General features: G+C 39.1%; 1 protein-coding gene across 4 annotated transcripts in view; it reads left to right on the top strand.

The window, feature by feature from the left end:
• Window positions 1-17767, top strand: part of LOC127638435 (chemokine-like protein TAFA-5) — an 87222-nt gene that overhangs the window by 20793 nt on the left and 48662 nt on the right. The window lies entirely within an intron of this gene.

Below are 17767 nucleotides of genomic sequence, written 5' to 3'. Positions count from 1 at the left end.
CTTATTGATGAGAGAAGTCAACAGTGAATGGCCAGACTGGTTCAAACTGAAAGACAGGCTACGTTATCTCAGACAACCACTCTGTGCAATTGTAGTGAGCAGAATCTCAGAATGCACAGCATGTCGAACCTTGAGACAGATGGGCTACAACAGCAGAAGACCATGTCAGGACTTAATTATATTACAAAGCAAGGAAAAAAGGAGAAAAATGATCAGACATGAAGTATTTCTAGATCCATCATTGTTACTTCTGTTTATATTGTAATGCTACATGGTCACTACATGGTCTTGATGCCATTGGCTATTTAGTGAAATTCCAACCTATTAGAATTGAGGTGATGATGACGACAATCAGAAACAATCAAAGCATTAAAATAACAGTTGGTGATAAAGTTTGAGGCTTTCCATTGCAGTAGCCATCTGAACTCCTCCAGCAGTTGATAATTGATGTAAATAGCTTGCAAAAGGATGGATGCCAGACTAAAACCATGGAGTGATGAACAAAGTGGAATAATTTGGGTTCACCAGGGATGTGTTATGCCTGAATGCATTAACAAAGTGTTCTGCATTCTTAAATTTTAACTATTCTAAATAAATTAGTTTAAAACACTCCCTGGGAGTCTGTAAAAGCAAAAGTCTCTAAGTTCTGCTTGGCTTTGCAGGGGCTTTTTGGTGTGATTGGACTTTGAGAGCAAAGATTTTGTCTACCTGCTGCACCAGACTGACCTGGCATCAGGTTCAATCTGAGGCTCGGTGTCATTACTGACTCTAAAGTGGAGTCCCCCCTTCCTGACAACACTCTTTGTGCACACTGCACCAGTCTAGAGAGAGATAAAAGGTGTACAGGTTGACAGGGAGAAACATATACTGCCCAGATAAATTATTCTGAGCTTTTAAGCAAGTTGTTGGCAGACAAAATGATTAATTAGTCACTAGCTGAACAAGAGGACTTGTCGTAAAAATGTTTTGACCTGAAATATGTGATACAGAATGTAAAGTCCTCAATTTCAGCTTAATTCTCTGTACTATATGTAATGGTCTTGGACTTGTCACAATCTCTAAGGAGATTTGGATACAAAGGAATCAGATTTGTTTCTTGTTGAAAAAAACAAACAAACACATGAAAATATGTTCTAGCTTATTTTTAATTTCTCTCAAAACACAACATGAACCTAAGCCGATGATTACTTTAAATGATAAACTTGAGTTTTATGAGTTTTATGTATGATTTTTATATAAAAGTCAGTTTTGTGACTATGTAGAAGGCATTAAGTTGTATTGCATTTCTAACATTAGAACTGTTTTTCACCACAAACTCAAGCCAATGGTTGAGCCAAGGTTGCAATGTCAAATATCAATTTGGCGACAGTAATTTTAAAGTTGTTCTGAAATCGGTCTGTTTACCGAAATTTGAAGCACTGCCCCCAGTGGCCAAACCTGGAAGTGTTGTTGAATGTATGGGCTTGTGAGAGCTTTTCCTGGTGAAAAGTCCACAGAGTGGTGCCGAAAGTGAGTTGTTTTTAGCGGACTAATTTCACTGTGAATTTAGCCACACTAGGTCGATAATTTTCAGATGAAATCAGTCTGTTCTTACCTAAATTTAAGCTCCAGCTTCCCGGTGAAATATCTGCAGAGTGGTGCCAAAAGCGAGTTGAAAGAGAGTGGGCTACAACTAACGATTATTTTGATTATCGATTTGATTATTTAACTATTTGATGATTATTGCAACAATTAATCATTAGCTGTTAACCGATTATTCTACTATTCGACTTTAATGTGCTCACTAACAATAAATAGGGAAAAAAAATATTATAAAAATACCTCTAAATGACATTCACTGAATTAAAGGGGGAAAAATACTTTTTACAAGTTTAATTCAGTAAAGAAATTCACTGCAAAAAATCCTATTGTTATCAAGTGTTTTTGTCTTGTTTTCCATTTAAAATGGTCTAAAACCCCTTAAAAAAAGATCAATTTAACTAAGAAGCAACATATAAGATATTTAGACCTGCTTTAAGAGAATGTATCTTAAACATACAGTAAGTGTATTTTGTATATAAGTGTATTTTGTACTTGGTTATACTTCTGCGAGTGCGGTAAAGACAAATATACTTATATTCAAGATCGATTCTCTAAAAGCAAGTATAAATATCTTCTATGCTGCTTCTCAGGTGAATGCTTCTTTTTTAAAGGATTTTTAGATATTTTAAAATATTTGTATTTTTAATATTATATTCAACATTCTCAGATAATTTTTTTTCTTCTGCAGTATAGTTGTTAATTTTTTTTACATTGTTTTAAAAGAGTTTTACAGATTTATATTGGAAAAGAAGCCAAAACAAAATCAAATCAAAAACATATTTTGTTGCAGTGTATAATGGGGTGAAGACTATCCTCTCTCACCTTTCTGTTCACTTCAATCCAGCTTTAACTCACAAAAAACCTAAATCTCATATTAATAAAGCTAAGTATTGCCAGTTTTCTTCACGATAAGAAATGCAGTTACATACAGTATATTATGATTCAATAAGTTGCAAGCCAATACGTTATAATCTAGCTGCAGCAAGCACGTGTACTTGAGGGACAAGTGTTCCCTTGACAGAGTGTGCATAAGCCGGTTGCAGTTTCAGTCTCTCCCCCTCAAATCGGGACATTCGCGCAACTTATAGAAGAGGCACTGACCCACAGAAAAATGTCAGTTTCAGAGTTTGTCGTTATTTACATGATCTGCTTCCGTATTATTTAAACATAAATAAAGCTATAACACATTAAATAAAACTGCATTTAAGATGTAACATCTAGAGCTGTTGGAAAAAATAGTTTCATACTTATGATTTAAACTAAACTCAGAATCGATTCTGATTCTTTTGAGAATCGATTCAGAATCGTTTGAGATTCTGAATCGATTCTCAAAAGAATCAGAATCGATTCTGAGTTTAGTTTAAATCATGGCAGTGTAGTGGTGCATGCCAAAGACAGATGTGGAAACAAAGATGCGAGTTAAGTTCACACACTAAAGTCAAGTGCACAAACACGACTTTTTGCAGACCAGCTGTATCAAACACATTACCATTTGTGCCCGAATTAAACTACGATACCGAAATTCTTTCACAAACCCACGCACATAGCAACGGGAGAGTTTATTCGTGATAAGAAGCCAACAAACAACATGAAAGACAAACTTACACACATTATTGCACTGATTTGCACACAGAAGAAAATAATGACGAGGCAGCGGTTCGGGAGATGTTGGTGATGTTTTCATATATTAAATGTGTAATCTAAGGAGGAAAATTAACTAGCTTACTGGATAAGGCAGCAGCAAAATGTGCTGTTCTCAATTCATGGTATAAGCAGACTGAACTATTGATTAACTGAGATGTTGTTTGTGTGTACTGCTCACATATTGCATGCAGTTCTGAGAGCTGATAACATCAGTGCATCTTAATAGCCCCGTGTGTACTATGATTGTGTCAACAGAGCAGTGTACATCCACTGAAATGCACTGCACATGTAGACTAAATATTTACTTAATTAAACAAAGCCGTTTGCAATTCACAGCTAACGTTTGTCTTAGCCCTGTCCCCAGCTCACCCCGATCAGTCACCCCCCACTCTGCCATATCTCAGATCCAGCTTTTTGGACTCTGATTTGGACTTGACTTCCTGTGGTTTTGGGCTCAGTCTAGGTGGCATTTATAACAGATTTGCTCTATAGCACATTGTCCGTCTTCAAACTATATCCTAAATGTCTCATCAAAAATTTTCTCTGTCCGGAAGCATTATCTATTTTTGAATTTGATTTTGTTATTGCCGCTATTTCTTAATGAAAACATCCTATAGCCAATTGACCATCTGTGGCCAATTGACTCATATTGTAATGCAATAACCGCAGCATAAAGCCTTCCATTTTAAAATTGAAGTGAACAATCTTGGCATGAGAATGAAGGCTGAGAGCGTAGTGGAGCGCTGGTGGAGTCCAGCATGTCTCCCCTGATGATAGACTCCCTTTTCACTCCATCACTTTTTTGACTGCCTGTAAAGGATAGCTTTTGAATTTTAGATCAGCATAGGCAGCAACTTTCCATCTCTGAGATGCATGGTTGGCAGCTCTTTCATCCCTAAAATGCATGCACTTGAGTATGCACTGAAGTATACAGGAGATCCTGGGAAGAGAGTTCACAGAGGTTGGAGATGAATCAGACATTTCATTGTCAGTGGGGCTATTTAAACAGATCTTTGTCTAAGATGCGGCACTTAAAGGCAGTTTAGAATAATAAGAACCATTCTGAAGCTTATCAGAGGGTTTTAACCTTGCAATCATTAGCAATGTGTTGACTTGCATTCTTGCAGGGTTAATGATGTCCTAATGGCTTGTCTTGGGGTGAACCCACTGTAAGTTGCTTTAGTAATAACAGATTTTTATATTCTGCGTTTAATTGTTTTTTCCTCTGAATTTTCCCAACACTAATACACTCAAATGGTTGTTTATTCATGTGAGGTAAAAAGGAAAAAAAGGACAAATCTGCTGCAAAATACAGCCAAAAGCACTCTAAGTTGGTCTTGAAAAAGTGGTGCTTTTACGCAATTAATCACGCCCATTGACAACTACACAAATTCCCTAATAAAATAAAAATACACCCAAAAATGTAAATTCTCTCATCATTTACTCACCCTCATGCCATCCCAGATGTATAGGACTTCATTTCTTCAACAGAACACATTTAAAAAAAACAAATACTTAAGCTAAGTAGGTCCTTTAAATTGATGTGGACGATAACACGATTTTTGATGCTCCAAAAAGCACAGACAATCAGTATTAACATCATCCATGTGACCCTAGTGGTGAAATGAATGACTTACAAAGCAATACGATCGCTTTTGGTGCATATAACTTTTATAACTATAAATCTTTGTGTCTGGTAAGCAGCAGTATGCGCATTCACGAGAGGGCTGAGGTCACAAGTTCTTTCCAGCGATGGCATGGCAATGTTCCATTCGTTGCAGCAGACACTCTCTACCTCTGTTGGCATTGCCTGGCATTGCCTACATGTGCACCACCATGTCTCCCAAGCTCTTTATGAGGCTTGTTGGTCCAGCTCCCTGTGCTCCTGGTCAGAGTACTCAGGTTCAAATAAATATGACATGCAAAAACTCCTCTTCTCTTAAATGAAAATCTTCTGACATTGTTTAAATTTGCTTCGATTTGTTTACAGCGTTCGGTCTGTACAGCTCTCCTCCTACTCAGTTATAAACAGCACGGCACTTCTGGGTGTGTCATGCATGTGTCACTTCTCGCATGAACATGCCAACGCCAATACGTCACACGAGAGACCGCGTGACCTCAGCCCTCTCGTGAACTAGGTAAGGCTGGTTTTAGCTATTTATTTATTTTAACAGGAAAGATAAGGTGTCGGAAAACAGCAGACAAGGACGTTGTTAGGTTTGTTGTAAAACTACAGCAAGGCCGAGTGAATGTGTGAGAGATTAAAGGAGGGGTGCATTCTGCATTCAGTCACTGCAGAGTACTTTATAAGACTTTGCTCCCGGCATGCTGATTAGGCTTCATGAATGGCTCTATGGCCTCTCTCTCCGGCGTATATCACAGCCCAGTCATTACAGCCTATTTGGGGCTGAAGTTGGAGATGAATGGTGAGGCTTTTTCCTCCAGCTTGGAATGGGCTCACCTCTAGGGCACTGTTGAGAAAGAGATAGAGCAGGTGGATGTTGTCAAACATGAGAGGACAAGAAATAATATACAGTAACTTCGTCAAGTCAGTCTTTTTTGACAGAGACAAAAAGCAGACAAATACACTGTTCAATTCAGTGCTACTTTCATAATGAGAATTGTCCATGGGATGGCTGTTATAATGAATATCTAAGATTTCTGATAATTTTTCTTGCAATATACCCTCAAAAAGGGGGTAACCTGCAGTTGTTATCTCAAGGATTTATTTCTACTTGATTTAATTAATAAACATTAATTTTGCTGGTGTAACCTAATTTTTCTTGTAAATTTAGTCAGATTAAGTAATTTTCTTTTAATGAAACATATTTTTGAATATATATATATATATACATTGCATTCAGAAAGTATTCAGAACCCTTCATTTTTTGTTATGTTGCAGCCTTATGCTACAATCAGGTCTGGACTGGGAAAGAGAAATCGGCCTGGGATTTTACATGGCAACTGGCCCAAAAGTTGTTGAGTTGTTGTTCGATATCTTTTTCTGCATATCGCGGCGGCATTTTGTGGTCCATTCTGCATAACGCGGTGGCACATTTTTCCTTATCGCAGCCCATTCAATACATTTCGCTGACGCACCACCGGCCCGCTCGGTTCTCCCGCTGACCAGTGTGTCCCAAAGTGCGTCGGCCCACCGGGAAAATGCCTGGTATGCCAGATTGCTGGCTACAAAGCTTTAAATAATTTTATTTTCACAACAATCTACAATCCATACCCCATAATGACAAAGCAAAAAACATATTTTTTGATAACTTGTATTAACAAATGTATTAATTTTAGATGTTTATAATGATTGATTATGATAGATAAGATGCGATCGCAAACTTGCTTGCCGGCTATGCATGCTGCCATATTGTTTACATGCAATGCAACATGAGACTATGAGTTCACAATAGAAGCATAGAAGGTTCTAAAAACATAGCCCTTCCACTTTCAACAGTGCACTCTGATGGTAACGGCTTTAAACTTTTATTTAGTGTTTGTTTGAATGTTTGTAACATATAAAAATAAATATGTTTTGACCCTGAAAAGACTATTTGAGCAGCTGGTTCATTATGACAACTGCTTCAGTCCACAGGTAAACAGCAGCACGAATGCAGATCACACCAGTTTGCACTGTGGCCTCAGTAATTCTTAAATGGATGAAGTTTGGAACAACCAAGACTCTTCCTAGAGCTGGCCGCCAGGCCAAACTAAGCAATCGGGGGAGAAGGGCCTTGGTAAGAGAGGTGACCAAGAACCTTATGGTCACTCTGGTTGAGCTCCAGAGATCATGTGTGAAGAAACTTGCAGTAGGACAACCATCACTGCAACACTCCACTGATCTGGGCTTTATGGCAGAGTGGCCAGTCGAAGCCTCTTCTCAGTGCAAGACACATGAAAGCTCACTTGGAATTTGCAAAAAAGCACTTAAAGGACTCTCAGACTGTGAGAAACAAGATTCTCTTGTCTGATGAAATGAAGATTGAACTGTTTGGCCTCAATTCCAAGTGTCATGTCTGGAGGAAACCAGGCACCCCTTATCACCTGCGCAATACCATCCCAACGGTGAAGCATGGTGGTAGCATCATGCTGTAGGGGTGTTTTTCCAGTTGGAAGGTTATTTCCTTTTAAATCCACTCATAACCGGCAAAGTTTAAACTTATTTTAGTGCAACGGTTGATTGTAAGGTGAAGGGTGGCACTTCACTGCTGTCGGGACGCATATAGGACGGATTAGTGTTTACACATCAAATGCAATGTGGTCACATGCATTTTTTATATTGTATGTGGTTTCTGTGATCCGATCACAAAACTTTTTAGACCCCCTTTAGACATGTATTTAGGGCTGACCACATGTGATCGGATCACCCGAAACGCATCTTACAGTTTTTACTAACTGCTTACACACATTTTCAAAACTAAGTCTTCTTTTTTCAAAACTCTACACACAATTCTCAAAACTGCACACACAAAATGCAAAATGCCTCACATCTCCTTCAAAATGCAACACTGCATTCAAAATGCCATAAACACATGTCAGAATGAAGCATTTGCATCAAATGGCAAACACTTCTTTCATAATAATAAATTTTTGGATATACCATGTAAACACTGCTGTTCTAAATTTAAAGCTATTTGGTCTTTCATAGGCTTATATCTACATTTCAATAAAATGTTCTACAGTGAAAGTAATCTGTTGAGAGGGGTAACAATTACACCGGAAACGCCAATGCAATGTAGAAACAGAAAATATTTATTAGGCCAAACATTACTGTTGTATACATTAGCATACAACAAAACTATAAACATTTACGTAAACCAAAAGTATATTCTTTACAGTAGAATACAGTAAATTGTGTGTGGGGTCCCGGTCCAGGAATTGGCAGGGGAGGGGGGTGCAGTCCCCAGTGCGAAGCTTCATCTCTTCTCCGAGCTGGGTCTGGCCACAATACTGCGTCCACATCACAAGATACGTTTTCTCTTGCCAAACATCGAGAGAAGTATCTCCTAGCATGGCGTATCCAACCTTGGACAGAGGCAACCTCTATGTCCCCACATGCGTCCTCCATTGCCTGGAGAAGCGGCATGCGGGCATAGGGTTGGCAATCATACACTTTCCAGCGCCAGGCTGAGAAGAATTCCTCTATGGGATTTAGAAAAGGTGAATATGGAGGTAGGTACAAAACTGCAAATTGTGGATGGGTGGCAAACCAGTTTTGGACCAGAACAGCCCGGTGAAAACTAACATTGTCCCACACAACCACAAATCTAGCAGGCTCCTGATCTGGATCAGGGACAAGCATTGTGTGAATTGCATCCAGAAAAGTGAGTATATGGCCGGTGTTGTACGGACCCAGTGTGGCATTGTGATGGAGGACCCCGTTTTGAGTGATGGCAGCACACATGGTTATATTACCCCCACGCTGTCCAGGGACATTGGTAATTGCCCTCTGTCCTATTACATTTCGTCCACGGCGCCTGGTTTTGGTGAGGTTGAAGCCAACCTCATCCACATAAATAAATTTGTGGCGAATTACATGGGCATCCATCTCCAATACTCTCTGTAACAGACAAAATTATATACAGATGAGTAAATATGGTATGTCTGAAGAACTGGAAGTAGTGTTGCATACATACCTCTACAAAGTCATGTCGCAGATTCTTGACTCTGTCAGAGTTTCTCTCAAATGGCACCTTGTAAAGTTGTTTCATCGTCACTTGGTGCCGTTGGAGGATGCGTTGTATGGTCGACAGGCTTACAGCATTGATGTTGTTGAATATGGTGTCATTATTCAAGATATGCTCTCTTATCTCTCGAATCCTAATTGCATTGTTGGCCAAAACCATATTTATAATTGCAGTACATATGTAAACAAGCATCCTCGTCCTCCATGATGTCTTTGCCTTTCCACTCTGTACAGAATTCAAACAGAATGTGTTCAGCATAGGAACTGTAAATCATTTACAAAAAAAAAAATGTAGTACAGCATGATAACCAACCTCATTCATTCAATGCAGTGCAGTAAATGGCTGGCTTAGAGTTACAAATGTTTATGCAATACTATGCAGTCATACGTATTTTACAGTACATTACTATAATGCTAAAATAGTCATTAGATAGTTGCATACCTGTTCTCATTTCTGAAGGTTCGAATTATGGACACCACTGTAAATCGACTCAAGTTGGGCTGGACTCTCAGTCCAGCCTCTCTCATGGTCAAACCGTGGTTGATTACATGATCAACAAGTGTTGCCCTAATCTCATCAGAGATGGCTCTCCTTCCTTCTCTTATTTGCCCTCGTCCTCTTCCTCCTCTTCATCTTCATCTTCCTCCTCCTCCTCTTCCTCTTCCTCCTCCTCCTCCTCCTCCTCCTCTTCTTCCTCCTCCTCCTCCTCCTCTTCTTCTTCCTCCTCCTCCTCCTCTTCTTCTTCCTCCTCCTCCTCTTCTTCTTCTTCTTCTTCTTCCTCCTCCTCCTCCTCCTCGTCCTCCTCCTCTTGCTCTCTGTTCATTGTTAGCATCCATTGTTCAAAACAGGTAATCTGACCTTTGACCTATCTATACTAAAGTAAAGCAGTGATTGGTTAGTGATCAGTTAAGCAATTAGTGTTTGCACGTGTGAGGAGTGTGTCTGTGTGACCTGGTGAATAAGTGTAGCATTTTGATTGGTTGTGTTTGGAAAAGGAAAGCAAGTCACTTCCTGATAGATCTTTGTGTTTTAGGTAGAGAATTGTGTGTAGTGTTTTGAAAAAAGTGTTTTATGCAATTGAAAACTGAGTCAAAGGCTGAGAAATAGCTTATGGTTTTGAAGATTTGGCATGTAGTTTTGCACTTTGAGGGAGAGATTTCAAAAATCGTGTGACATGAAAAGATTTTGTGTGTAAGCAGTTGGTAAAAACTGTAATACTAGGTGGAAACTGCGTCATCGCTCAAAAATGTTCACAAAATCTCTGCATTTTTCATGTACTAGGTAAATGTAGTTTTTTTTTACCTTATATGTATTGTTATACTGGTTCATTCTGAATGAAAAATGCAATATCATTCTTCAGTTTGGTGAAAGTTCTGCTGCTGAAATATGTCTGTGCCTACCGAAATTCAAACCACTGCCCCCAGTGGGCAAAGATGGGAGTGTTGTTGAGCTGAAATGTCCACAAGGTGGTGCAAAAAAAGCAAGTTGTATTTTTAGTTGTAAATGCTGCAAATCAGTCAACTGGAATGCATATTTTATTTTAACCATACTGTTATGCAAAACAATGGTTAGAACCCAAAAGCTGAACATAGAGGGGGATGAATGATGAACAGACAGTTGGTTGTTCTGTTGCTGGAGGCTGAGGGCTGGGCAAGCAGGAGGTAATGTCAGAGTGGAGCAGTCTGCTGGATAGTTTGGCATTGCAGGCTTGATGGAGAGCAGATCTGAAGGTGACTGAAGAGGTAAGTGGTTGAATACAGGTTGACTGGTAGGATAGTGAATCGGAAGCACAGGAAAACACAGATGAGAACAAAAACAAATTCTGAACGAGGTTAGTAGAGTTACTAGAATCTTAGTTGGCCTTAGCATTAGTACCACTCTAGTAGACTGAAAAATCTGACGATAAATGACTGAGATCTCCGGGTTTAAGTAGAGCAGACTGGTGATGAGATGATGAAGTGCTGGTGAGAAGTAATCAGTGGGAAGAGCTGCCATGCTACCGGAACAGACCACAGACAAACAGGGAGACACAGACATCCTGACACATACAAAATCACGCTCAGCATTGTTTATGTGAACGCAATTACTTCCTGGTTGTCTTGGAGATAGCCTGCGTTGCACATGATTGTGGTCGATTTCAGGGTACATGAACATTCGGAAGCAACATGTTGATTTCCTGTGTGATCAGTTAAAGCAACAATGGCTATGTGGTTAAAAATATGGTTCCTCTGATTTTCCACAATTTGTTTTTTTGCCTATTCAGAATGCACAATTAAAACATTTTGAGATATATACTCATTATATATACAGTATGTGAAATATCATCAGCAAGTTAAAAGGTATCAGGATACAGTATAACTGTTAGATAACAGATAGCTATATCACCCAGCCCAATTCCACCCACATCATTGGTCTCATTTCCTGCGAGTCACTTTAGAATTATATTGTGTGATGATGTAATCATGAAATATCTGCCCTGTCAATGTCAACAATTTCACTTTATTCAAGGCATTATTCAAATGCAAGTCTTTTAAAGACAGAAAGAACAGACACACACATATTAGAACAGACACACACATATTGAAACAGACAGTAGAGCGATGCCTTGTGAGTTTTGTAACACTGAGGCATGCTGATATTTGATTTCGCGAGAGAGGGGGAGACAATGAAAAATTATGTCTGGAAAAGAGAGTAAAAACAGACAGAGGGAGAGAAAAATCAAATCACCTCTTGAAAATGTTCCAATAATCACTGAAGCGCTCCAGCAACTCAGTTGCCAAAAATAGATCGTATTGAAAATTTGCTCGTTGTATAAGTCAAGTGAAGCTTGCAACAGGGTCATCTGGAGAACTTCTCTTCACATTTTTTGGCAGTTCCGACAAGCTCCGGAATTTTTTTTCTCAGCTTTAAACTCAGACTGAAATATAGGGTGTACTAAAAGGTGCTTTCCATCCTGATTAATCTGAGAGAGATAGATAGAGAGAGAGAGACTTCATGTGCCTCAGAAAGTTATGGCTGTTTTTTGCTTGCTGCCTGAAGCAAATGGATTTTCAGCTCTGCCCAAAAACTTTTTTTTTTTGGAAATATATTTATGTATTTGTAGACCAGCTTGGGTGTGCTTTTACCATTCACTAGCTTTGTATTGATGGCTTGTCTTTGGCAGTGGAAGCGCCATCCATTATTGTTTGTGTTGGCGCTCATACATATTTGATCAGTTTAACAGTTTCACACACTATAGATCAAACTTGTGCTGGATAAACATACATACATGCAATTATTTTTACATGTCAATAATCCAGCTGGTAACTGTATCAAGATGAGAAGATGTAATAATCCATCATATACTATAGACATACAGGTTCATATAGCATGTAAATATTACAGAACAGTACAAATAGGGTCCAGTTGCCAGGCAATAAAATAGTAGTACAGTTTACAAATATAGTAGTAATACTAAGTAGTAACACTTCTTTTGGGCACCATAAGGCTTTTTCTGTAGTAAATTTCTCTTATCTGCTAGGGCTGGTTGATTAATACAATTTTATTTTCAATTCCGATTTTGGCTTCCAACGATTATGAAAACAAGATAGAGATAAAACGATTATTGTGCTGCATTCTGTTTAGCAATGAAACAACCTGGCATTTTACCTTTAAAGCATCCTTTATTAAAGATCAAATAATAAGGAAGTGGGTTATGAAAATAAACTCAGAAACTGGCATTTCTCTGTGCGGTCAGTGTATTATGTGTTGCGTGAAGTGACCGGGGAAGTGATTGAATCTTCTCCCGGCTGATGCACACACTGGTGCGGGGACACTCATCATTCATGCGTGATTGCTGCAGCTAGAATATAATGTGATGCTCGCGACTTAGTGAATCATAATATATGTGTCACATTCACTGTGTGTATCTTATCATGAAGAAAATTATCGATACGCAGCTCTACTAGGAAGAGAAAGTTTGTTTTTTGTGAGTTAAAGAGGAATCAAAGTGAGCATAAAGGTGAGAGAATGTAGTCTTAGCCCATTACACTAGAACAAAATACATTTTTGATTAGTCTTTACTGGCTTTTTTTCAAAATAATATCTAAAACAAATTTAAAACAACTTACATTTACTTTAAGAGCTATACTGCAGAAGAAAAATACAATATTTAATCAGATCTCGATATTAAAGTTTGTCCGGCAGAGGGGTTACTAGGATATCATGTTTGGGGGGCAACATAAACAATTGAAATTTAGCTATACTACACACAATCTGTTTTAGTGCATATCTTTAGGGCTTAAACTGGATTTTTGTTGTGTCAGACCTCACTCATCTGCTAGCGATGGAAAAATATGCACAAAACAATCCACTTTTAAATTGTAATTTATCATCAGATGCAGAGGCGTTTCCAGCATTGAAGGACATCCAGGGCTTAGCCCAGACAATTTTATTTTCACACTAGCAACCACTTCCCTGTAGTCCAATGCTGGTGAGAGGGTATTCTTTGAGTTTTGCTCTTGCTGGGCCTGTTTCTACAGTTCCTAAATCTTCCACTCTAGTACTATCCTCAACATCCTCTCTCCTCCCTGAATCATCTGTGATGCAAAAGAACAGATACAGCACATAACTTATTGCAAATCAGCTTCAAACAACTAATTCATCAAGTGCTACATATGTCAAATTGTAGACCAATACCATTGAAGAAAATGTATTGGAAAGAGCAGATCAGTGGGATTGCCCTTAGATCTATCATGATTCTTGAATTTTCATGTACATTAACATAAAGTCATCACAGAGTTATATTATAGTGAGTAAAGTGAGGTAAAAAAAATATTGAATATAAATAATTTATATTTTTTGACATAAATAGTCAAAATGATGTATAAGATCCTAAGTTAAAGCAATACATGAATAACTTTAGTCAAAGTTCATTGACACACCATGGCATCGAACTGTATATAATTCTCATCATCTCTATGAGAATAATTCATCTGTCAAAATCCTTTCATTAGGATCATTAGGATCATTGGGATAAACAATGTTTCACTTTTAACTTTCTCTAAAGTAAAGTGACTGAATAATGGTTACCAGTTTCCATGCCTGATTCTGGCACAGCTGCTGCTGCTTATCTTTGCTACACTTTACAAAACCATTTAATCAAATCAAAGTGTATATTTCCTACAAACTAATATCACAAAACAAGTCACACATACATTTTATGTTAATGCTTATCCTTAGCGAAAACAACACCTGATAAACAAGAAAAGTACACTCCGAACAGGGCTCGAACCGCGGTCTCTGGCGTGAGAGGCGACTGCATTAACTCGGAGCTACCAAGTTGCTTCAATCTAAATAAGGAGGTTAGAGGCTACAACTCTTGAGGTTTAGCCTACTGTTGGTGAAAGCCAGCTAGATGATGATCTTAAGACTTTAAGGACAAAAACAAATGTGAATTCTTACCCACTGACTTCTTTCGGAAAAATCCCCAAAGCCTCATTTGCTTAATTTTTGCTGTCTTTCCTGCTAATTGCCATTAACTCGCTACTAAGTAACGTTAGTTGATGTCAACGACTGTGCAAGCTCCTCCTCTACCTGCTGCATATTCAACAGAGAGGAAGAAACGGAGTCGCCCATAGGCTACCGACAGCAAAGGAACTTATTCTATAGGCTAGATTATGCCTATGTCTATTTTTACAGGCTGTTTGCAGTATGTGCAAAGCCAAAACACAATGAAATAAGGCAACTTATGATTTCGGGGTTTTTGTCCGGTTTCATATTTGTCAGTCAACTATTCAAAATACATTCGGGGCTACACTCAAAACATTCGGGGCTGAATCCCCGGCAAAATCGGCTGCTGCCGCCTCTGATCAGATGGACAGATTATTTCTCAAATTCTCAGGGGAGGCAGAGCTTATCCTAGGGGAGGCACTGCCTCCCCCAGCCTCCCCCTAGACACGCCCCTGTTGTCCGGGACAAGCAGATTTTTGAAGGGGCAGATAAAACAGAATTTTACTTGCCCGACAAGACAAGCAGACTGATTAAAACACCAAAAACAAAAAAATAACCAGCTGTATATATGTATTTGTGATGCCTAGGCCTGTGTCACTTATTAGAAAGTAAATATTCTTATTCTGCTGTTGAAAGTGATAATGTATAGCCTTTACTGTACATGGTAGATCTTTCTGCAATAACATGATAAAAATGTAGATCTCATTCCATAGAAGTGTGAGCACCTCTGCTGTAAATGATGGTGATGGAGGCTTTACTTTATTTGACTACCATACGTAACAAAATAATTATCATGACAATAGCCTCCTCACCTACACAGTGCAGTTTACATTTCAAGTTCAAGGAAATCTGCTGTTAAAAATACTTTTTAAAAAGTTACAAAAATACATGATGTTTCCAAAGTCAATGAGTAATCGTGTTAAATAATCAACTATAATCGAATATTGACCAAAATAATCGTGATTATGATTTTTGCCATAATCGAGCAGCCCTATTATCTGCAATGTAGTCACAGTTTAAAGGATTCATTTTACAAAGCTCCTCCAATGGGCATGTGAGCGTCAGAATTGGACAGAAATTGGCCTGGTCCGATGAGTCCTGTTTTACATCATGTGTGCCATTTAACTGGGATAATGCACCCTGCCACACTGCACACATTGTTCGGGAATTGTTTGAGAAACATAATGAAGTGTTCAAGGTGTTGCCCTGGCCTCCAACTGCATATTATATATATATATATATATATATATATATATATATATACACACACATATGCCTATGTCATGAACCCAGTTATTTTTTTATAGTCTTTAATACCAGCAGAAGTGTTTAGATTTATATGCGTTTGTCCTGTTGGCAATAACAAAGTGATTATGATGATTGTGACCGACTGCCTGTTGAAAGCTTGGCAAAGGATAACCTAATTATACACATAAACCATTTCTGTTGGGGGTGGGCAGAGGCATCTCAGTACAAAAGCGGGATTAATCATAATTTAAAATAACCACTCTGTCAGGAGGTTGCTTGCTTCACTATCACAGGTCCGTATCCAGCGTATTGTGCTGGCTTGATGAGGCTGTGTATGTAGATTACTGTTTATGCAGGTGCAGGATAAGAGGAACATTGAACAATGGCTGCAGTGTGCATGTTCAGCAGAACTTGGTCCCCCTCAGTCTGCTGACAAGGGTGATGCCTCAGTCTACAATTTTAGTGGAAAACTTAACAGCTCAGCACCATAGAAATCCATTTATTCTGTTGAAGCTTCAAACATAAAGTACTGTGGTGCTCAACACACCACTCAGTAGGAAGGTAACCACTCAGTTACCAAAATAACTCAGAACACATTAATAAGAAACCATTAGCAACACCCTAGCAACCACCCAGAAGACCATAGCAACAACTATACACCCTAACAATCACCCAGAACACCCTAGCAACTACATAGCAACACACTTTAAATAACTCTGAAAACCTTAGTAAGTAAACACTTAGTAACACCCTAGCAACCACCCAGAAGTCAGTTACAACCCTACACCCTTACAACCACCCAGAACAACCTAGCTACAACTCTACACTCTTACAACCACACAGAACATCCTAGCTAAAACTCTAAATACTCACAACCACACAGAACATCCTAGCTAAAACCCTACATACTTACAACCACCCAGAATACCCTAGCTACAACCCTACACCCTCACAACCATCCGGAACACCCTAGCCACATACACTTATAACCACTAAGAACACCCTAGCTACATCATTGCACCCTTATAACTACCCAGAACACACTAGCTACAATCCTTCACCCTTACAGCAACCAGAACACCCTAGCTACAACCTGACACACTTACAACAACCCAGAACACCCTAGCCACAACCGTACAATCTTAGAACCACCCAGAACACCCTAGCTAAAACTCTTCACCCTTACAACAACCCAGAACACCCTAGCTAAAACCCTACCCACTTACAACCACCCAGAATACCCTAGCCACAACCCTACACACTTACAACCACCAAGAACACCCTAGTCACAACCCTACACCCTTTGAACCACCCAGAACACCATAGCTTCAACTCTACACCCTTAAACCACCCAGAATATCCTAGCTACAACCCTACACCCTTACAACCACCCAGAACACCCTAGCTACAACCCGAAACCCTTACATCAACCCAGAACACCCTAGCTATAACCCAATACCATTACAACCACCCAGAACCATAGCAACTGCACAGCAACACATTTGAAATAACTCAAAACATCTTAGTAAGTAACCATTTAGCAACACCCTAGCAACCACCCAGAAGATCCTAGCTACAACAATGCACACTTACAACCACCTAGAACACCATAGCTTTCACTCTGCACCTTTACAACCACCCAGAACACCCTAGCAACTACATAGCAACACACTTTAAATAACTCAGAAAGCCTTAGTAAATAATACTTAGCAACACCCTAGCAACCACTCAGAAGACGCTAGCTACAACCCCTCATCCTTACAACAACCCAGAACACTCTAGCTACAACCCCACACCCTTACATCAACCCAGAACACCCTAGCTACAACCCTACACTCTTACACCCAGAATATCCTAATTACAACCTTACACCCTTAGAACAACCCAGATCACCCTAGCTACAACCCTACACCCTTCATCCACTCAGAACACACTAGCTACAATTATACACCCTTACAAACAGCCAGAAAACCCTAGCAACTACACAGCAACACACTTTAAATAAATCAGTACACCTTAGTAAGTAACCATTTAGCAACACCCTATTAACCACCCAGAAGACCCTAGCTACAACCGTACTTCCATACAACCACCTAGAACACCCTAGCTTCAAC

Source organism: Xyrauchen texanus, chromosome 46 (genome assembly GCF_025860055.1).
Source record: "Xyrauchen texanus isolate HMW12.3.18 chromosome 46, RBS_HiC_50CHRs, whole genome shotgun sequence".
Taxonomy (NCBI): domain Eukaryota; kingdom Metazoa; phylum Chordata; class Actinopteri; order Cypriniformes; family Catostomidae; genus Xyrauchen; species Xyrauchen texanus.
This window is presented reverse-complemented; position numbering and strand designations above follow the sequence as displayed.